The sequence below is a fragment of the Chenopodium album genome, chromosome 8, assembly GCF_948465745.1.
Source record: "Chenopodium album chromosome 8, dcCheAlbu1.1, whole genome shotgun sequence".
Lineage (NCBI taxonomy): Eukaryota > Viridiplantae > Streptophyta > Magnoliopsida > Caryophyllales > Amaranthaceae > Chenopodium > Chenopodium album.
Genome location: NC_137841.1, coordinates 62,079,653 through 62,104,075, shown reverse-complemented (window position 1 = coordinate 62,104,075; position 24,423 = coordinate 62,079,653). Strand labels below are relative to the sequence as shown.

Sequence of the window (24,423 nt, the reverse complement as noted above, 5' to 3'; positions counted from 1 at the left end):
TATATGCGGCCCAATGATCTAGAGGAGGGTCTATTATTAATTATCATTCCTAAAGCTATTAGGATTGATTATAGTCTTTTAGAATACTCTAGAAGGTTCTTTTAAATCCTAATGGAGTTAGGATTGATAATTATGTTTTAAAGAGTTTGAAATTGAATAAAACTACTCCTTTTAAGAATCCATGTTTTGTACGAAGTGGAATATATTCAGATTTTATTTTCGTGACTCATAATATTTATCCAAATTTTATATGGTTAGATAGATCTTGAAATTATCTTTCCAATGATATATTATAATATTAAATCCGAATTATAATGAAAAAGATATGAATGAGACATGAAACTTTATCCAAAACTGACACCCTTCCACTATTTTGGCCATATCTTTTTATTTACAAAATATTTTAATCTGATTCTAATTGTGTTGGAAAGTAGACTTTAAGAGCTTTCCAAAGACATATTATATGCCTTATTTGAACTTCCGGATCAAAAGATATGATAAAAACAAAAACGCGTTAAAAACAGGCTTGGCGCCTGGCGCCAGCCATTGGCGCCTGGCGCCAACCTCGTTTTGCGTGTGCCAAACTCTGTTTTGTTAATTTTATCTTTTTGGATGATTTTCTCTATAAATAACGTATTAAAAACTCCGTTTTCAATAAACCACTTTTCATCAATTCTCACCAACTCTCATCAAGATTTTCTTGATTATTCTCTCTTTTTCTCTCTCTTTTTCTAAACTAGCCTTTTCTCAAATACAAAATTCCGCATTCGCAAAATCTAGAAACACCTAGCCATATTCGAAGTTGCCTTCGCTCTAGACGTGAAAGGTTTAATTTCTGAGAGTTTGGTCCCAAATCTCTCTTTCAATTATTTAATTTAATTGTTTGTTTATTATTTTCCTTGAAGTTACTAACGTGTGTATTTTGTTATTAGAAAGAGGTACGAGGCATCAAAGTAAGTTCTTTAATGGTTTTAATTGATATTATGATGTAGAAATCATGTTTATATTGTTATTATGATATTTCTAGTATCATGTTTAGGGAAAAGGTTATAATATCAAATATGCTTATTATGATTCCTGCGATGCTTCCTATATTCTTCCTAATATTTACGATTGCTAGTATCATGTTAGGGCTAAAGATTTGATTTTTATTGCTTAGTGACATGCTAGGGTTTGTTATTAATCTTGTTACTATCATGCCTAGGATCTTGCTATTATTATTATGTTTTAATGTTAACATGAACATGATTATGATTATAATTGTTATAATGATTATGAATATTATTATTATTTTTTTGATGATGATTTTATTTATGATGATTATTATTATGATTATTATTTTTATGATTATTATTATCTTGATGATGATTATAATTTTACTGTTGTGATGTTGATTATTACTATGTTGCTTGATTATATTTATTTTTATTGCTTGATCACGCCTTTATGCGTGTTTAAAGGGAATTGGTACTTGTAATCACGCTTAATAAGATATTAATAATCTTGTTTAGGGTTAATTTGATTATAATTCAAGTGATCGCCAATAATAGTTTATTTGTGCATTAAATTCAACCGACATAGATTAAACAGGTTTAGGGTTAATCCTATTGATTGCATGTTAATTAGAAAGCGCACATGAATACGATCAGAATAAAGTAGAGGCCTATTATTAGGGCAGATTCAATCTCTTTTAGGTTGGATTTGTACCTTCATCCCCGAACCCTTATTTGGTTCTAGACCTTATGGAGTTGACGATCTCTTGGATCGTTAAGGGGTGTAACCTTCACCCTGTGAACGGTTTACAAGTTCCTAAAAAACTTGTTGGCGACTCTTTTGCTCTATCTTCTTCCCTTTTGGACGCCACCGTACTTTAGTGTATGATCACAGTGGGGTTCAAGCTAGGGGTTAAAGCTTGAAATTATTCCCTACAGTTTTTGGCGACTCCACTGGGGAGGATTTCTATTTTAATTCCTGAATTTGTTTCGGCAATGATTTAGAATGAGTGGATGAGACTCGAAAAGTTCTAAGTATTTCATGTGCGTAATTTTGATTAACTTTATTATCATATGCATAAAAAAGATCTCATTGGAAAGACCATCCGTAATGAGTTAAAAACATAGGATTTTACACGTAGGAAATTTGAGAAATATCTTTCACAACTAGGACTGAAATAACACCGCGCGAAACTGAAAAATTTTATCGAGCACAGAAAGCTGCTGAGGCATGTGGGAAGTAGCGTCAGGGGCCAGAGCTTGGCGCTAGTATTTTAGTTGTAGCGCCAAATGCCAATATTGGCGCCAGGCACTACAGTTAAAAGCTGGTGCCAGTCTCTGTTTGCTGGCGCCAATTTCCCCCAATACCGAGCCAGAAATATGCGTTCTAATTTCGACCGGTTTTTCGTATTGTTTGCTCGATCCTACTTCCTGATTGAATTTTTTCTCACTTTTCTGAAACCCATATGTGTTCTACATATGGACATAACCCTCTGGGAATTCATGCTCCATCTACCCGATTGAACGCTCCGTGCAACAAAGGGTACATCCGAGATGTTGAATTCACCAAACCATGGAAGCGAGTTTTTTCTAAAGCTCGCGGTGTCCCATCCACTCGCGCCAACCCTTCACGGTTAGGCTTCCGCGCGGTGCATCCGGACAATTAACCATGGACCCTCTATTGACTAAACCATATCCCGAACTTTAGAGAACTAGAGCCATGGTTAGGTTGCAAACTCATTGCATCATATTGTGCCTACTTGACTAATTGTGCATTATTTGTTGTGCATATATTCTATATCTTTCCTAACCATTTGTTTGACTTGTGTTAAGACTAAATAAACTGATTATTGACTAAAGGACTTTGTTTAATTAATTAATTAATTAATTTGAGCTAATAAATAAACATAAAGTCGAGTCATAGTTCCTTTAAGTCAACTCGGATTTTTATTCCCGTATACTGCACAAGCGTCAACTTGTTTTGGTCATATCCGGAGTTCTAGGAAGAACTACGAGTCGTACAACCTATGGATCTGTAGCCCCGAGTTTTATCTTTAATTTGGCGTTGGTTTCATCTAAATAAGAGTCACAGATCAAAAGTTATGACTAAAATACCACAGCATATCTAGTTTAATGCATATACGTGAAGTCTTAACTTAGTCTTTGCTTGAGTCTTAGTCACATAGTCTAGCCACATGGTCATGACACGAGTCTTAACATGTCACCTACACTCACTAGTCTTATCACACACTTTGAGTACACATCACCATGACCATGTCTTAGGTTCATGCATGAGTCGGTTTTTTCCGTCATTTGAGTTGGGGGGTACATTATATTCCTAATTCTTCATATCCCTCCAGCTATATCGTTTTCCTTCACAGTCTATTCCAATTTTTCTTCACTTCTTCCATCCATGCATGTTGAATCGATTTTGAGTCATGTGATTGACAAACAAAAAAATGAGGGTAATGATGAAATAAATGCACAAGGCAAGTTTCTCACCAAGATTTCATGCCTTCTTCTTCTATTTTTTATTCACCTTTTCCCCAATAAGTCTAGCATAGGCACCTTTCTATTCTCTTTAGATTTATTTTGTAGGATCATTATTTCTTTTCCTTAAATAAAATGAGCATTTTATTCTCTTACATATGATCATCACATTGCATTGCAAAAAAAAAAAAAAAAAAATGTCGAATTAAGCACAAGGTATACCAATGATTTGAGGCACCCCTTGTAGCCACATCATATCTCATTTCACCCTTCAATTATACATCCTTTCTTCATAAACCACTTTGAGCCTCGTCTAATGATAGACCTTTCATTTTTTCAACCCACATCTACCTAACCTTGGGATGGGATGGTGTGTAACTTATGCAATTCTAAAAAAGGCTTGAGTGAATTCAAAATACTAAATTAGCAAAAAATAAGCAAGCAAAAATAAATAAAAGTGTGCAAAAGGGCAAGTGTTCCAATGTCTTTGATATGAAAATGTCTTTGATATGAACACGTCTCAGATTGCGTCTCTTATCGAGTGCTCGGTACCGTGCCTGAGAAACATGAATGCCAAGTGAAGTGATAGACCGCATGATCGGGATTGCCCACACTTATAAAAATAAAATAGATGCTAAAGCAAAAGCAAAGAGAGCTAAAAAAGAGTAGAAACTCAAGCATAAAAATACAAAGATTCAAAAGCAAGGTTGCACACCTTGGGGGCTTATCTAGGGTCTTGAGCCTTCATCCCCTCCTTCTATAGCCTTTAGCCTAACCACGTTACAACCCTTAAAAAGACCTTTTTGAGGTATACACACTTGTGCGAGGTTCGGCTAGAGCTACGTTCGGCCTGATTCCTAACGGATACGTAGGCAACCTCACGTCGAGGTGCGGCCGTAATAAACATGAATTCATAATCACATTCACACACTTACACCATGATCATGTCAAGGGATTTCCTATGCTCATCTCTATCCACTTAGAGCTAGACTTGGGGGCTTGATCCCTACATCATTAGCTTACCTAGCCTAAGAGTCACCACCATTTGACTCTTTTAACAAATAATATTTTTCCACACACTTAGCTCTTGTGGCTTAGCTTTAGTGCCACTTTCACACACTGCACAGATACATGACCAAATATATCTTCCATTAGGAACCCTTTGTCATGAAATCACAACGCTGAAGCATGCCTTGTCATGTCAACATCACTCATCAATCACATTTGTCATTACATCACGAAGTATATATGAAGTGCTTAGCCTCCGTGCCTAAGTTACCCTAATACTTTCATTTGAGATAGCCTAGGATGGATTAATCCTTGCACCTTGAGAGATAGTATCAAATGACATTTGACTAAGCTCATTCAGCATGCATTCGAAAACCTTCGATTTCTTTTTTCGGGAGGAAGTCGGTACCCTCCACAAAAATGACGGAAAATTTTGCTTTTTGCATTTTCGAGTCGCACAATCACATTACAATACACACACGGGTCACGAGTCACACGTGTCTTTTCACTTTGAGTCGAGTCAACCTCGAGTCAGTCGATCACAGAGAGTCAAGTTTATACCTTGAGTCGTGTCAAGTAAACGAGTCAAGCAATGCTAAGCCTTAGGTCAACCCTAAGATAATTAAAAAGATTGGCAAAGTTCTATAGTCAAAATAAATAAAGGTGTAGCAGAACAGGGAAGACCCTATCACAGCGTTCGGCGATAGAGTCAATTCTTGGCGCCAGAGATATTTCAGCAGCAACAGAGCACGAAGCCTCTCCAAAAGGTGATTTCGACTTCATACAGCAATTTCGGGTTCCTTGGTACGCCAATTAGCCCCTATAAGCAATTTGACATGATTGAGTAGTCGATTTGATTACAACCGCAAATAAGTGATCGGCCTGACGAAAGATCGTCTCACTTAGCTTAAAGCGCCTAAGCATTGGCTCAAAAGTAGAAAAAGCACCGACGTATAGGTTCAAAGCAACGAAAGCGCCGACGTACAGGCATAGAGGAAGCAAAGTTCGAGCGAGCTTTAAAGATCGACAAGTGTTGGTCTTCGGTAATTTTCTTCGGAATATTATCGCAACAACTGAGGATGACTTCAAGTAAAGTTATTTTCGACGGCATTCGTTAAGATTGTGGAAGTTGTCACCAAAGATTTGAGAAGATAGCACGAGATGGGCAGTCTTCGACGACATTCGCTAAGATTGTGGAGGTTGTCACTCAAGATTTGAGAAGATAGCACAAGATGGGCGGTCTTCGACGGCATTCGCTAAGATTGTGGAGGTTGTCACCCAAGATTTGAGAAGATAGCACGAGATGGGCGGTCTTCGACGACTTTTGCTATGATTGGAAAGGTTGTCACTATGATTCAAGAAAAGGCTCGAGATGTAGCAACATTGATTGACGGCGTTCCCTAGATTGCGGAAGATCGTCAAAGCAAACAGCAAGATGGCGTTCCATAGATTGTGGAAAGTTGTCAAAAAGCAACCGAAGGTGATTTCAAGAGAAATAATCTTCGATAGTATTCCCTTGGACGTGGAGTATTATCAATGCAGATGGGGATTGTTTCAAGAGAAATAATCTTCGATGGTATTCCCTTGGACGTGGAGTATTATCAATGCGGATGAGGATTGTTTCAAGAGAAGCAATCTTCGATAGTATTCCCTTGGATGTGGAATATTATCAAAGCGGATGAGGATTGTTTCAAGAGAAGCAATCTTCGATAGTATTCCCTTGGACGTGAAATATTATCATAGAGGAGGAGGATCGTTTCAGGCGAAGCAATCTTCTAATTTGGAAGCAGTTACGGGCGTAGCAGTTTTCAAGCGGGATGGCATTCTCTAGCTTGCAGGAGGTCATCAAAACAATCGGTTACTTTCAGAGACGTGTGCTCGACGGTGCAAGATACGCGTTTCTTAACTCTTTTATCTGTTTAACTAACGCTAGTTTTGCAGGTATCGGCGTTACAAGAGTGGTTTAGGATCGCAGAACGTTCTGAATCATTCTCCGTCCCTATCGATACTTTGACTTTTGTTTTCAAAACTTGCGTTTCTCCAAACTCAGTCAAAGTGGGGGCTTCTGTAGACACCCATTTGTGTCTCCCCAAAACCAAACCCAATAATGAGTACCTTTCGCGTCGAATCATAATCGAATGAAGTGAAAGTGTGGAAAGTCTAGTGTTGCGGATAGTTTTAATTCTTTTCTCTTCTCTCTGTTTTTGAAAACTTATTTTAAGAAAACAGCCAATCCAGTTTGGTTGGTCCATGATATGGGTCCAATAATAGTGTAGTTGGATGGGTTTTGAAAAGACCTTTCCAACGATATATTATAAGCCCAATCCGATGAATATCGAGGAAGCTATGGCCAAAATACTAAACTGGGCCCGGTTTTAGCCTTATATGCGGCCCAATGATCTAGAGGAGGGTCTATTATTAATTATCATTCCTAAAGCTATTAGGATTGATTATAGTCTTTTATAATACTCTAGAAGGTTCTTTTAAATCCTAATGGAGTTAGGATTGATAATTATGTTTTAAAGAGTTTGAAATTGAATAAAACTACTCCTTTTAAGAATCCTTGTTTTGTACGAAGTGGAATATATTCAGATTTTATTTTCGTGCCTCATAATATTTATCCAAATTTTATATGGTTGGATAGATCTTGAAATTATCTTTCCAATGATATATTATAATATTAAATCCGAGATATAATGAAAAAGATATGAATGAGACATGAAACTTTATCCAAAACTGACACTCTTCCACTATTTTGGCCATATCTTTTTTTTTTATAAAATATTTTAATCTGATTATAATTGGGTTGGAAAGTAGACTTTAAGAGTTTTCCAACGACATATTATATGCCTTATTTAGACTTCCGGATCAAAAGATATGATAAAAACAAAAACGCGTTAAAAACAGGCTTGGCGCCCGGAACCAGGCCTGGCGCCTAGCACCAGCCATTGGCGCCTGGCGCCAATGGCCAATGCCTGGCGCCAACCTCGTTTTGCGTGCGCCAAACTCTGTTTTGTTAATTTTATCTTTTTGGCTGATTTTCTCTATAAATAACGTATTAAAAACTCCGTTTTCGATAAACCACTTTTCATCAATTCTCACCAACTCTCATCAAGATTTTCTTGATTATTCTCTCTCTCTCTCTCTTTTTCTAAACTAGCCTTTTCTCAAATACAAAATTCCGCATTCGCAAGATCTAGAAACACCTAGCCATATTCGAAGTTGTCTTCGCTCTAGACGTGAAAGGTTTAATTTCTGAGAGTTTGGTCCCAAATCTCTCTTTCAATTATTTAATTTAATTGTTTGTTTATTATTTTCCTTGAAGTTACTAACGTGTGTATTTTGTTATTAGAAAGAGGTACGAGGCATCAAAGTAAGTTCTTTAATGGTTTTAATTGATATTGTGATGTAGAAATCATGTTTATATTGTTATTATGATATTCCTAGTATCATGTTTAGGGAAAAGGTTATAATATCAAATATGCTTATTATGATTCCTGCGATGCTTCCTATATTCTTCCTAATATTTATGATTGCTAGTATCATGTTAGGGCTAAAGATTTGATTTTTATTGCTTAGTGACATGCTAAGGTTTGTTATTAATCTTGTTACTATCATGCCTAGGATCTTGCTATTATTATTATGTTTTAATGTTAACATGAACATGATTATGATTATAATTGTTATAATGATTATGAATATTATTATTATTATTTTGATAATGATTTTATTTATGATTATTATTACTATGATTATTATTTTTATGATTATTATTATCTTGATGATGATTATAATTTTATTGTTGTGATGTTGATTATTATTATGTTGCTTGATTATATTTTTTTTTATTGCTTGATCACGCCTTTATGCGTGTTTAAAGGGAATTGGTACTTGTAATCACGCTTAATAAGATATTAATAATCTTGTTTATGGTTAATTTGATTATAATTCAAGTGATCGCCAATAATAGTTTATTTGTGCATTAAATTCAACCGACATAGATTAAACAGGTTTAGGGTTAATCCTATTGATTGCATGTTAATTAGAAAGCGCACATGAATACGATCAGAATAAAGTAGAGGCCTATTATTAGGGCAGATTCAATCTCTTTTAGGTTGGATTTGTACCTTCATCCCCGAACCCTTATTTGGTTCTAGACCTTATGGAGTTGACGATCTCTTGGATCGTTAAGGGGTGTAACCTTCACCCTGTGAACGGTTTACAAGTTCCTAAAAAACTTGTTGGCGACTCTTTTGCTCTATCTTCTTCCCTTTTGGACGCCACCGTACTTTAGTGTATGATCACAGTGGGGTTCAAGCTAGGGGTTAAAACTTGAAATTATTCCCTACAAAGGGTATCCCGAACAATATTATGCCGATGTTTAATGCCCACAATACCAGCACAAGACACCGCGTGATCACCGAAAATATCTCCAGAAAAAACCCTAGAACAAGCAGAGCACGGCTTCGTGATAGAGAACAATGGAACACCCAATCGGTAGCACAGCACACAGCGATAAGTCTTGGTGTTCATTGTCTGACCCAACCCTGAAATAGGGACTGCCCGAAGCCAAGAAGAGGTGTGATCTCCCTGCTGAGATTTCCATAATGCTGATTGTCGAGGAGTTAAAGAATAAGCAGATTCTGCAGAAGCGGTAACCTTTGTGAAATATATATCTACCAATTTCTTCATGAGTTTAGGGGCAGCGACCTCACTAGGATTACTCAAAGTGAGTTGTTTATTATTATTATTATTATTATTATTATTATTATTATTATTATTATTATTATTATTATTATTATTATTATTATTATTATTATTATTATTATTATTATTATTATTATTATTATTATTATTATTATTATTATTATTATTATTATTATTATTATTATTATTATTATTATTATTATTATTATTATTATTATTATTATTATTATTATTATTATTATTATTATTATTATTATTATTATTATTATTATTATTATTATTATTATCATTATTATTATTATTATTATTATTATTATTATTATTATCATTATTATTATTATCATTATTATTATTATTATTATTATTATTATTATTATTATTAAATTATTATTATTATTATTATTATTATTATTAAATATTATTTAATTATTATTTTTATTATTATTAAAAAAAAAATTTATTATTTTTATTAAAAATTAATAATTATTATCTTTAAATATTACTTATTGTCTTCAAATATCAATTTTTATTAAATTATTATTATTATTATTATTATTATTATTATTATTATTATTATTATTATTATTATTATTATCATCATTATTATTATTATTATTATTATTATTATTATTATTATTATTATTATTATTATTATTATTATTATTATTAATTATAAGTATTATTATTACTGTTATTATCATTATTATAATTACTATTATTATTACTATTATTATTATTAATGTTATAATTATTATTACTATTAATATTATTATTATTATTAAATATTATTTATTATTAAATATTAATATTTAATAATAATATTATTAAATATTAATTACTTATTTTATTATTAAATATTAATTATTATTATTATTTAATATTATTTATTTAGTATTATTATTATTAAATATTAAGTATTATTATAATAATTCAATATTAAGTATTATTTTTAAGCAGAGCAGAGCAGGGCAGAGTAGATTTCAGCAGAGCATAGCAGCTCTAAAGAACGGGGCCTTAGTGTGTACTCCGTACTGTCATGCTTATGTACTCAGCATTGCTGATTGTGTGTTGTATGTTTGTGGGCCTTATTTTTATCTTGGTCCTAAGACGACCCATTTTAATGGTGAGTAGTAGGGACAATTTAAAGAGAAGGTTTTCAAGTGATGCGGAATATTCATATTGGGGTTGAGTGAGAGAGAATCCTATTATAGTTTTGTTTTGAATATGCATCATTATTATTTATTGTTGGATTGTTATTATTTTTTTATGAGACTAACGTATTTGTTTAAATATTCGTTGGTTTTGAAAGAGCCTACAATGGTTCCAAATTGTAAGTTTGACTTTGGTTTGACTTTACTTTCATTTGGTGGGACTTTTGAACTTTGTTTGTTTTGAATGGTTTTTGAAAATGTAATCCGCTGTGTGTCTTTGATAAATGCCTAAGCCGTTATCACAGTGGCAGTAATGCCTTAGATTTTCCTATTTCATATCTTATAAAGGCAAAATGGGTATTTTAAGGGAAAGGAATTACTAGGGTGTTACACTATTTTACAAAATGTCATTGAGCACTTTAATAATTCACCAAATGTTATCAAGGTTTTCAAAATTCATTAAGTGCCATCGAGTTTTTAAAAAAATTCACCGAGTGCCATTAATGACTAGCGGTCATTAACTCCGTTAGTCATTAGGATTAAATCATGGCACCTGTCACGATATGATTGGTTCATTTTAATTATTTATTTTTATTAATAAAAATATCTTTTTCTCAATTTTCGTGATGAAAATGTAGGGCTTTAGGTAATCTAAGAGGAATTTCACGAATCATATTTGTTTACACCTAAACAGTATCTACAAGCATAACACATAAAGAATCACATAATACATACCTTTGACACATGATTTCCACAACTAATTGACTGTCAATTAGGGAGATAATAGAGCCCCAAGCATTGCTCCTCTACTTAGTCCACGAGATAGGACCAAACCTCCACTACTGCTAGGTAGTTAGGCACGAACACTTCGAACCACCTTCTACGAAGAGGGGAGGAGAAATCCGACCATGAACACCACGACCACCATCGTGCACCACACACGCGACCAGCATGTGTGGACGTGAGGGATGAGGTGAGAGTAAGTGCGTGAGGCTTTAGGGTTTGGTTGCTAGCAAGTCTATTCTCAATTGACTACTAATTGTGTTGTATGTCAAATCCTAGGCAAGGCCTTTATCTATACATCATATGTATATTAGAGTCCAAATCAAACCCACAATACTCTCTCTTAAAACCCATATGGCCGGCCACTCCATGAGGCCCAATAATGGGCTTCTTTCTTTTGTTCAATCCATCACCCTTTTTTGTGATCTTATAGGAACCATTCTATTGGACTTTAGACTATTAGACTAGCCCAAATATCATTGATCACGTCTAGCAACATATAATGACGACCCAAAAAAACGAACTTAATTATCTCCATAATTTGATCCATTATATATCTAGTAATTGCTCTTGATGAAGACATAAATCCTTCATAAAATTGTTCGGGTGAAGTTTTTGGGGGTCATTTGGACCTTTTATGATTTCTTAACCATGATAATTGATTGGGTAAGTTTTTAAAGGTCATTTTGATCCTTCATGGAATCAAATTAAGCTCGGAATTGGCAAAAAAATAACATAAATGCCTCGTTTTACCTTATAATTTTGGAAAAATTGAAAAGAATAATCCCACCTTTATTTGGCCCATCTTCTCAAAATAATCCCACCTTTGCGTATTCCAGAAATAATCCCACCTTATACCCCCATCTTCTCAAAACAAGTCTTTAACCGGTTTTTGAAATTGGTAACCTGTGATACAAGGTCACTTGCCATGTGTCACATTCTAATTGATTATTTTTAAAATTAAAAAAAAAAAAACCCTTAGCTTCCCCTTCCATCCCGTGTCGGACCTTCCCTGTAATCCCCCGTAATTTTGTAAAATTTAAAATTATATTTTAACATATTTATATGAATATTTAATATGATTATTTATTCACAAAATTTATTTTATATAAGCAAATAAACTTAATGTTTATAAAGTTAATAAGATTATTTTTATTAAATTATTTCTCTACCCATATTTTCAATCATGAATGATTATTCAAGTCCAACCCACCTTGTTTGTATTGTTGTTGCCCACTTCAAAATAAAGAAACCTTAAACTTTTATTCAAGCCTAACTCTTTTATCCTACTCTTACGTAAACTTGGAAACCAAGCCCATATAAAACCCCCCAAAACCCTTAAACTTTCCCTTCTCTTTTACGTAATCCCTTTTTCTTTTTCCCCTCCTCCTTCTTCCTTGTTGTTCACAATCAACACTAAGGGAAAAAAACTATATTGTACGCTACTCCTGCCACCAGCGCACCACCATCGGCGACTACCCGTTTCCGCCCTTGAACCACCGCAGAGCAGCCACCGTTTGTTCCCTCTCTCTTCTCTTCTTTCTTTCCCTCTCTTATAATATCTTGTTTTTATTTTAAAGTTTCAATCTTCATATGACTTATTTAATGATTCTTGGTTATAATAGTTTGATTATGAGTTTGGATTGTAAAAGATTAAAAATTTATAACTTTCATGATCTTTAAAGTATTGAATAATTTCAGATTAATTTAATTAAGAATTTTGGGTTTTAAACCTTGTTTTTTTCATGATTTTAGGGCTAATTTTGTATTAGGGGATTGAACTAATTCTATGTTGATTATATTAGCATATAATTTTAATTATTACTCCCTCCGTCCCCGATTGATAGTCAGTTTTGAAGAAAAATCACGGGAATTAAGGAGAATTAAAGAAAGTACATTGAAAAAGTAAATTTACATTGGATATGCAAAAAAGTAGAGAGAGAAAGTAATTAAAGTACATGGGAAAGTAAAATTTACATGGGAAAGTTAAATTTGCACAAATATTTTTGCCAATGTTAGAGAATTTTGGTAAAAAATAATATTAATGGTACTTGAAAAAAGCAAATGTGACTAACATTTTGAGTCACCAAAAATGGCAAAAGTGACTATCAATCGGGGGCGGAGGGAGTAGTATTAAAATTTCAAATTTTTAATCTTAGTTTTAAAGGTTTTAAATCATGGTTTTATGATGGATTTTTAGGTTTATCATACACTAACCTACTATATAATGATTATTTCAAATAGAGATGTTTATGAGGGTGTTTTATTATCTTAAACTAGATTTTCAGATTATAATTTATACTTTAAAGTTGCTGGAATTTTATGTTAAATGCTATATTTTCATGATTGGGTGTTGATTTAGTTATTGTTGTTTGGTTTAGGAGAGGATTTCGTGGAAGGCGATTTTTAGTCCCTAAGTGGCCAACCAACTCATTTACTCAAGGTACGTACAAGGATACGAAAAACCTTGACTTTAGAAGCATATTTAAGGAATTGGAAAACTTAGAATCATGTAAGGAACTTGTGGATTTGTTAAAATTGTATGGTAGTAGTTGTGATTAATGCTTGATGTGATGGTTGGTTTTGATTCAAGTATGAGGATTGTATATTTATTTATCTTGTAAGTATTATTTATGCATTAATTTGCAAGATGCGCTTAGAGGCAAAGGTATGTGAGTATGTGGAATGGAATGAATTATTTATTTTATTACTCGTTCATGATTATTGAAATGGAATGAGTAAAGGAAGAATTAAAGTCTTATAAGACGAGGTCAAGGTTTTGGGGTGCTTTATGCACTTAAGGTGTTTATACACTGAGGTAGTTAAAGGAATCAATAATAAATATTGTTTGTCACTAATAAATCAAGAAGAGAATTGGAAACTTGGATTGCTTGGATGATTTGATATTTGATTGATTGTATTGTTTTGCATACGAGTCATCACCAAGTCTAAACTTGTAAATCATGTAAAGTGCAAGATGGATGAGCAATAAAACTCTAGATTGGTGCACATCTAGAGTAATGACAATCAGGGGTTAGGGTTCACTAGGTATTAGTCGTGCACTTTTCTAGAGGTCGTCTGATCTACGAGTCTCTTGTTTCAAATACTTTTCAAAAACTATAAGGAGTTAGATGAGATCTCATACTAGCTAGGGTGACGGAGTCGCGCCTGTGGCCAGTGAATGTTTATTGATGTTTCCGAAAGGAGTCATGTGGTTTTTTTTTTATTGATGTTTCAAATGGAGCATGGGAGGACAACCTTGTCTATTGCTTATTCAGATGAATAAAATGAAATAATTTATCTATTATTAATTAGTGAGGTCTTAGTAATGTAAACAGTCGAGTCATGTGTTTAAGTCTATAATTAAGTTGTATTTGATGATTGATTATTAGTAGCATGTTAGGAATTTCTTATTATTTTTCTTCGTAGCTTGTATGTACTCAGTGTTGCTGATTGCGTGCTTTTGCGTGTCTTTCTTTGATCATGGCCTTCGCCTTTGAATGACCCTATAATGATCCAATTTTTACACTTGTAATATTGGGGAGCAGATTAACAACATGTTTTTACATGTTCAGAAACTTGCATCAAGGTGGTGATATTTAGAGTGGAGTGTTGGTTACCATTCACAATTTATGTTATTTCTTACATTTGAATTTATTTAAACTCTATTTGATTTATTTACCACTTTTATCGGTTTTTAAATAAGGGCCTTAGTGGTTCCAAGTTGTAAGACTTAATTTGGTTTTGTTCGTCAGTTTTGAAACATACTTATAACTGATTTAGTTTTTTCGCTGCTAAAATTCTGAAATAGCCATAACGTTTGAATCTGTGGCGGTAGCACATCAGTAATTTTCTTGAATCTTATTAAATATATTTACAGGTTTAAAGAGAGAGTTATAGGGGTGTTACATCCTTATCCCGTTAGACTAAAAACCCGCCGGCCGGACTTAGTTGCCCCGCGGGTAAACGAAACACTGTCATCCGCCGGAGTACCAGACTGTAGACACCCATTTGTGTCTCCCTAAAACTAAACCCAGTGATGAGTACCTTTCACGTCGAATCATAATCGAATGAAGTGAAAGTGTGGAAAGTCTAGTGTTGCGGTCAGTTTTTATTTCTTTTCTTTCTCTTTGTTTTTGAAAACCTATTTTAAGAAAACAGTCAATCCAGTTTGATTTGGTCCAAGGCAAGGGTCCAAAAATAGTGTAGTTGGGTCGGGTTCGAAAAGAGCTTTCCAACGATATATTATAAGCCCAATTCTGATGAATAATGAGGAAGTTATGGCCAAATTACTAAACTAGGCCTAGTTAGATTTTTATATGCGGCCCAATGATTTAGAGGAGTGCCTAATAGTGATTTATCATTCCTAATGCGATTAGAATTGATTATAGTCTTCTAGAAGGTTCTTTTCCTTCCTAATTTAATTAGCATTGATAAATTGACTTTAGTTGACTTTTAGAGTTTTAATCAGAATAAAAAAAGTGTTTTTAAGGAAAATACGATTTTGCCCTCTCGTACGCTTAAATTTTATCAAAATAAGAAAACGCGTGAAAAGTTGGATTTCAACGTCTGGCGCCACGTCTGTCATTTGGCGACAAGGCGCGTGGTTAGCGCTGCAGTCGTGTTTTTATTCTTTTCAAAACTCTGATTCGTTTTTTATCATATCCGGCTGATTTTCTTTATAAATAGTCTCCTAAAATTTTGTTTTCAATCATCAATTTCCATCATCAATACTTTTCATCAACTATCAAATCTCATCAACTCTCACCAACTCTCATCAAGAATCTCTTGACTACTCTCTCTCTCTCTCTCTCTCTCTCTCTCTCTCTCCCTTTTCTAAACTAGCCTTTTGCATACAAAATTCCGCATTCACAAGATTTAGAAACACCTAGCCAAGTTCGAAGTTGCCTTTGCCCTAGACGTGAAAGGTTTTAATTTCTGAGGGTTTGGTCCCAAATCTAGTCTAAACTTTCTTAATATTTATTTCAATTATTTAATTTTATTATTGTTGATTTTATATTTTCCTTGACGTTACTAACGTGTGTATTTTGTTATTAGAAAGAGATACGAGGCATCCAAGTAAGTGCTTTAATTGTTTTTATTGTTATTTTGATATAGAAATTATTTTTAGCTTGTTATTTTGATTCCTAGTATCATGTTAGGATGCTTTTCTTAGTATGATGTTTAGGGTGACAACAATAAGTTCCTTATATCAATTATGATTTTTGTGATGCTTCCTATTTCTTTCCTAATATATCATGTTAGTATCATGTTAGGGCTAAAGCTTTTATCTTTGATGTTTAGTGACATGCTAGGGTTTGTTATTAATCTTGTTAGTATAATGCCTAGGATCTTGCTATTATTATGCTTTAACATGATTATTTTGATAATTATTATTATAATAATTGTTATGATTATCATGTTGCTTGATATTGATTGTTATTGCTTGATCACGCCTTTTATGTATGTTTAAAGGGAATTGGTACTTGTAATCACGCTTAATAAGATAATTAATAATCTTGTTTAGGGTTAATATGATTATAATTCAAGTTATCGCCAATAATAGATTTATTTGTGCATTAATATTCAACCAACATAGATTAAACAGGTTTAGGGTAAATCTATTGATTGCATGTTACTCAGAAAGCACACATGAATACGATCAGAATAAAGTAGAGGTCTATTATTAGGGCAGGTTCAATTTCTTTTAGGTTGGATTTGTACCTTCATCCCTGAACTACCAGTCATGGTTCCAGACCTATTGGAGGTAACGATCTCCTAGATCGTTAAGGGGTGTAACCTTCACCTCGTGGACGGTTTACAAGTTCCTAAAACTTGTTGGTGACTCTCTTGCTCTATCTTCTTTCCCTTTGGATGCCACCGTACTTTAGTGTATGATCACAGTGGGGTTTAAGTTTTGGGTAATGCTTGAAATATTCCCTACACAGACCCATCTAGTTGTCTGAATTTAGCAATTCCCCTTCCTCTCCCCATTTGGTTATTCCCTTTCCTACTGGACGTCGGCTTCACCGAAACCACCCCCTCACCACCATCTGTCACTCGAGTAGTAAACTCGCACTAAAGTCATTCACCTCCCAACTTGCTCTGTAAACAGCCCACAAACCTCGTGCCTCACCGCTGAAAATACCCAACTTCACATGCCACCAACCACCAAAACCAACAACGCACCTCACCAGTGGCGTCGCTCCACCATTCATTTGGCCCAAAATGTACAATAATTTTGATAGCCACCAATTCGAACAAAAATAGCGCCCAAATACCAGATCGAAGTCGGCCAACTTCCATCTCCTTCCAATTCAGGTGGGTTTTGGTTAGGGGGTGGGATTTCGGGGTGTTTTTGGGGATTGGGGAGCGGTGGGTTCGGTTAAGGTGGAGTCGTAGGTAGTGGGGCATGATGGAGTCAGTTTGGTTATTTAGGGGGTTGGTGGTTAAGTGATGGTTATGGAGGTGTGGTGGTGATTGCTTGGTGGAGAGTGGTAAGGAGGGAAGAGAGAGATTAAAAGGAAAAATAAATAAATTAACCTGTTAAACTGGTTATAAGTAAAAAGGACTATTTTGAGAAAATGGGGATATAAAGTGGGATTATATCTAGAATACGCAAAGGTGGGATTGTTTTTAGAAAATCAGCCAAAGGTGGGATCATTCTTTTCAACTTTTTCTATAATTTTTTACTTTATAATTTTTTCAAAGGTGGGATTACTTTGTAACACCCTAGAAATTAAACTTTATAACAACCTGGCTCTAATACCACTTTGTAACACCCAAGAAATTCTTTTCCTTTAAAATAATTGTTTTGCCCTTTTTAAAAAACGAAATAGGAAAATCTAAGACATTACCGCCATTGTGAAAACAACTAAGACAATTAACAAAGACACATAGTGGAAGACTATCTTTACACTAGTAGAAAAAGGCAAAAAGGCACCGCTCAATGGCCACCGATTTTTACAAAACCAGTGGGAAAAAATGGGTAAAAATGAGCGGGGATAGTATTGCCACCGGTTCAAACCAAACCGGTGGGAAAAATATTATTCCCACCGGTTCAAAACCGGTGACTTTCATATAAAAAAAATGGGCCTTTTTTATATAAAACCCACCCCTTTTCTTCCTTCCTATATATAACCCCTTTTCCCAAACTCTAACCCTTTCATCTTCTCTCTCCTCCATCATTCTCTCTCCTCTCGTCCCCTTTCTAATCTCGCTCCTCCTTCTCCTTCATTCCTCTAATCTCTCCTCCTTCATTCTTCTGATCTCGCTCCTCCTTCATTCTCTCTTCTCTCTTCTCTCGTCCCCTCCTCCCTCCTCTTCACCTCTTTCGACCACCTACCGCCACCGCCACAACTTAAATTCGCCGCAACAAAACCAAATTTGAGGATTTCAAGTCAAATTCAAGATAATTTCTAGGGTTTTTGGTGGAATTCGAGGGAATATCTCGTTTTTCTTACTTTTATTTTTTTTGTTATTTTTGTTGGAATTCGAGGTAATTTCTCTTTTTTCTTACTTTTATTTTATTTTTTGTTAATTTTGGTGGAATTTGTGGTTATGGTGGTGGTTTTTGGTGGTGGTTGTGGTTATGGTGGTAGGTGGGTTAATTATTCGAGGTTAGGGTTTAATTCCTGAGTTTAATTCGATTTTAATCGATTTTGTAATTTTATGAGTTTTTTAATGGATTTTAATTCGATTTTTATTTGATTTTAATCGATTTTTATTTGGGTTTAATTCAATCTTCTTCTGGGTTTAATTCGATTTTAATTCTGGGTTTTTTTTCCTGAGATCTTTAAAATCAATTTATGGGTTTTTAACGAAATTTCTCGGTTTTGTTTTTATTTTTGTGGGATTTTTAACTGATTTAAATCGGTTTATGGGTACATGCATAGTCGATTTATTTATTTTCGCAGCTTATGGGTACATGCATAGTCGGTTTATGGGTTTTTTCGCAGCTTATTTATTTTAGTCGATTTATTTTTTTGTTTTAATTGATGCAGGTATATTGATTTACATCTTAAATTGAAGAATCAAGATGCAGGAATATTGATTTAGATGTTCCTTCAAAAAAAATATTTATTTAGATGTTGTATTTTATTTATTTATTTATTTATAAATTTATACTTATTGATACTTAAAGATATTAGGGATCAAAGATTAGCATCGGCATGCGTGTCCAAGAGAAATGGAGCAAGTATTTAAAAACGGAGGGAGTATGTTGTAATTGTTTGTATATTGATTTATATTGTAAATTTTTTTTGATTATATGTTGTAAGTTTGCGATTATATTGAATGATATTGTGCTATTTATATTTTGAAGTTGGAATTTTTTTTATTTAATTGTTCGATATTTCAAGTGAATAAAACAATAAAAAAAATAAAAATTACATGAGGCGTTGCCACCGGTTAACCGGTGGCATTGAATTTAATATAAAAAAAAAAGCGGGAAATGAGTATTGCCTATATAATGCCACCGGTTAATTGGTGGCAATAATAGTTTTTGCCACCGGTTTTGAACCGGTGGCTTTTAAAGCAGGTATTGCCACCCCCCAAATGCCCAGCAGTTCAAAACCGGTGGCATTAGGGGGTTTTGAACCGGTGGCTTTTTGCGTTTTTCTACTAGTGTTAAAACCATTTAAAACAAGTCAATTTAAAAGTCAAACCCAACGAAAGTAAAGTCAAGCTACAGTCAAACGAAGTCAACCTACAACTTGGAACCATTGTAGGCCCTTATTAAAACCGAACAAATACTCGAAAACCTCTGCGTTAGTCTCACAAGCATAATAAAATAAATAACATTCAGAGCATTGAAACACATCATATTGCTATTGAAACTAAGCATGATTCGCTTTTCCCTCATGCCCATCATGAATATGTTTCATCACCTGAAAAGCCACTCTTTACTTGTCCACACTACTAAAAAATGGGTCGTCGTAGGGCCAAGATAAAGATAAGGCCAAACAAATTAAACATACAAACACACAATCAACAAGCTGAGTACATAAGCGTAAACCAAACATATCACTAACATACTTTCATCCTATCATCACACAACTTACCTTGTTGCACCTGTTCACAAACATACAACATACAATGACCAACTAGTTTACCACTAGAATATTTATTTAGAATGATTACGCATCGAACAGGTTTCCCCCCTAACTTGCCCCAATAAAGGGGTACTAATACGGGAGCTAACCGTGCAAGTATTAAGAACCACTCGTAAGTGGCGGAATTCCTACACATAATAAAAAGGAATGTACAGCGTTTTGTACTCCAGTAGAAGTTTTGGTAAAATATAAAACCCCATAACTCCCCTTATGTGTTCATATCGAGGTATATATGTTTCAAGAGTTTTGGTGTGTAAACTCTTTCACTTTATGTTGTTACATATTTTTAGACTTGGTGATGACTCACAAACCATAACACAAACAATCATTATAATCGCATCATTCAAGCAATCAAACATACCAACTTAATTCTTGAATAATTAGTGACCACATAATTTTAAATGTTGAACCATTTTTAATCTACCTCAGTGTCAAGGACACTTTAAATACATAATGTGCCACAAATCCTATCCTTCGGTGTTATAAACACCTTAAGTGCACTTACTCGCTTAGGCACCAAAATATAATTTAATCCTCGTGTGCATAGACACTTAAATAGCACATTCCTTATGCTTATAGCATCAATAAAAATTATATGAACCATAATAAAATTCCTTTTCAATATTTCAAACCAAATTAAACATTTCGTTTAATTAAACATAGTCTCTATCATTCCAATAATAAAAGTGTGGTTTGTTGTAAAAAATAAATAAATAAATAAAAGTGTGGTTCATATTCAACATGCCAACATAATTAATTCAAATCATCTTATCACCACAAATACTCCATACTTAAAAAATCATTCACCAACATCAATCCATACAACAATTCCAATCAATACTTAACATGATACTACCTTGGAATTAATTTATCAAAGCCTAGCATGCTTCTACATACTCAACTAATTACCAAGTACGCGAACATACCTTGAATTTGATCTCAAAATCGCCACGACTAAATAAAGTCAATCACTTGGAAATCTCCTACAATTCAAAATTACAGAGAGGCATCAATACCTATTCCACACAAATTTCAGCAATATATATATACACTCCTTCAATCACTCACAAATCCTTCTAAAATAAACTGAAATTTAATTAAAAACCCTTACTTTTATCCCCAATTAATGGGTAATTAAAAATCCTTTCAAGAAACTTAATTATAGCTTATATTTAAAAATTACAAGTTGATTAAAACCTTCAAAATTGCTGAAATTGTGTTTTAAAACGTCAAATTTTATAGTTTCAAACTTTCAATCACATATAATCAAATTCCATCAATATACATTAATATAAAAACCTAAGGAATTCAATTTAGGGTTTTTTTTTTTTTTTTAAACCTTTCAATTTAGGGCTTTTAATTCAAAACCAAATCTGAAAATTTTATACATAATATTTATAATAAACATTATAAAAATCAGCGCACAACCCATAATCAACAATTAATCAAAGGCTAGATTAGGATTTAAAACAAAATAATTAATTTTTTTCATCAACAATTAATCATAAAAACTGGACCTTTAATAAAAAATAAAACTCTTTAAATTAATAAAACATCATAAATAATTCATTTCAACTTATTTAAATACTTTAAGAAATAATTATTTAAATTAAAATAAGTATAAAAATATGGGGTATTACAGTTAGTTCTCTTTATTACTACTCTCTCCGTCCCATAATATAGTTATTGTTTGTGTTTTGTCACTGTATTTAAGAAATAGGAGGTGAAAGTAGATGAAGTACATTAATAAAAGTGAAGAACTACAATTATAGATAAACAAAAGGTAGTGAGAGAAAGTGATGGAAAAAAGTACAAGGCATGTGCAAATTCAAGGGTAATGAAGGAAGTACAATGAATAAAGTAAAATATTAAAGGGTGTAATAATCTTTACATACTATCCAACAATAGAAACATGAACAACATTTTTTGTCTCCAAAATAAGAAAACAACTATATTATGGGACGGTGGGAGTCACTCAATTTGTATAAGATATTTATTAGTGTTTTAGATTTTCTAACTTATCAATAATTTGTAAATACATAGTAGTATAAGAACATGAAAAAAAGGTCAATAATTAGAGTTGTCAACGGGTTGGGTTGTGTGAGGGTTCGTGTTTGTGTCGATGATAAACGGGTTGAAAAACCCTTAACGCAAACCTAACTCATTTAATTTATTAAACGGGTTGAAAACCCTTGACCCAAACCTAACCCGCTTATTAAACAAGTTATCCATGTAACCTTTTACCCACATATATTAGGAAATTTTGGAATTTGGTACCTCAAAAATGAGGAGTGTTGAATTTTGGTACCCGTTTAAAATTTTACTTTATTTTGATACCCATCAAACTTTAAAAATATAGCTTTTGGTACTTCCGTCCATGTCCCATTAAGTTTTTCATTAGCAGGGCCCATTATCTAATTAATTAATAATTTATTTTTGTAAAAAAAAAAAAAAAAAAAAAAAAAAACCCAACCACTACCACCCCTCTCCCCTCCCCGTCAGCCACCTTTCCCCCTCCCCTTGCCGGCTGCTGGTGCCCAAACGTTCCCCTGGAGCCCGCGACCTCACCCCCTCCCTCCCCTTTCCCACTCTTGGCTGCCCCTGAAACCACCCCGCTTACCCCCTTTCCCCCAAATCAATTTTTTAGGGTTTTAGGGTTCAATTTATTCTCTCTCTCCTCAAATCATACAATTTTCGGTGGTTTTGTAGGTTGTGTGTTGATTTTGATGGTTTGCATGTTTTAGTGGGCCGCATTTTGCGTGGTTTTGTGTTGGTTTTGGCTGGCAGCTTTGGCGTTCATGGTGGTGGTTTCGGTGGCTTTGTGTATTGGAGTGGGCTGCAGTTTGTGGCAAGGTGGAGCTGCGGTGTTGCTGCAATAAAGGGGTAGTGACAGGTGGTTATTGATGCAGTTGTTGTTGTGGGTTGTATTTGTGGTTGGAGTCGATCGGTGGTGCGTTTGGAGGTGAAGGGGTGGTTTTCGGAGTCGCCGGCAGCCAATATGGGGAGGGGGCTAACAGTGTAGTGGTTGAGGAGGATGAAGGGGTGGCTGGGTGGTGCCAGGACTAAAGTTGGGTCCCACTAACGGAAAACTTAACAGAAAACAGATGGAAGTACCAAAAGCTAAATTTTTTAAGTTTGATGGGTGCCAAAATAAAATAAAATTTTAAACGGGTACTAAAATTCAACACCCCCCATTTTTGAGGTACTAAATTCCAAAATTTCCTTAATATTAATATCAAATTTAAAAATAATACATCATTAATTCATGAAAAGATACTAAAAGAGTTTAAAGTTAATAGTTTTAGTAAAAGATAGTACATGAGTTTAAAGCTAGTAGTAACACAACCATACATAAGAATTGCCCCAAATTAACCGCCAAATTTTTATTTTTATAAACCTTGAATTTTTTTTATCCACCAAATTAATTGCCAAAAAATTACCATAATGTATATATACATGGTGCCAAGGCAATTTACAAAATTACAAGTTAATAATAAAAAAAGTTCGGTTCTTTTACTACTGAATTAATAGGTTAAGTGTGTCGGGTTTGGGTTAGCGGGTTCTCATTCAACTCATATATATAATCGGATTATGCGTGTCGGTGTCGGGTTGTAAATTTAAACCAAACCTAAGGGTCTGTTCTCTTCAACTTATTTTCAGTCCAATTCAATTCAGTTCAGCTTCGTTCAGTTCAGTTCAGCTTTAATCAGTTCAGTTCCTAATTTCCTTCTCTCATAAAATATTCAGTTCAGTTCATTTCAGTAAATTAGAACAAGCCTTAACCCGTTTAATTTCGTATCGACTTCGTGTTGACTTAATTATGTAAACGGGTCGAGAATAATTGACCCAAACCCGCTTATTTCGTGTCGAGATTATGTCGTGTTATTGTACTGTGTCGTGTCATCTTTTGACATTACTATCAATAATAGGTTAGGTTTAAAATAATGGTTGGGCTAAAGTCGGATCGGTTTAAAATCGGGTTGGGTTAATATTAGTTCGGATTAAAACAGGCCGGATTAAATTGGTTATTTGTGGGGTCATTTTCGGATCGGGTTGAGTTCAAGTAGGGTCAAATTGATTCGGTTTGATCGAGTTCAAATCGGGTTCGGATTGAGTTCAAGTTGAGTCAAATCGGTGTCGGGTTAAGTTCAGATCAAGTTAAATTCGGATTCAGATTAA

General features: G+C 33.8%; 1 pseudogene; it reads left to right on the top strand.

Annotated features, from left to right (window-relative positions):
• LOC145643130 (uncharacterized) overlaps positions 1–24,423 on the top strand; it is a 313,811-nt pseudogene that overhangs the window by 95,108 nt on the left and 194,280 nt on the right.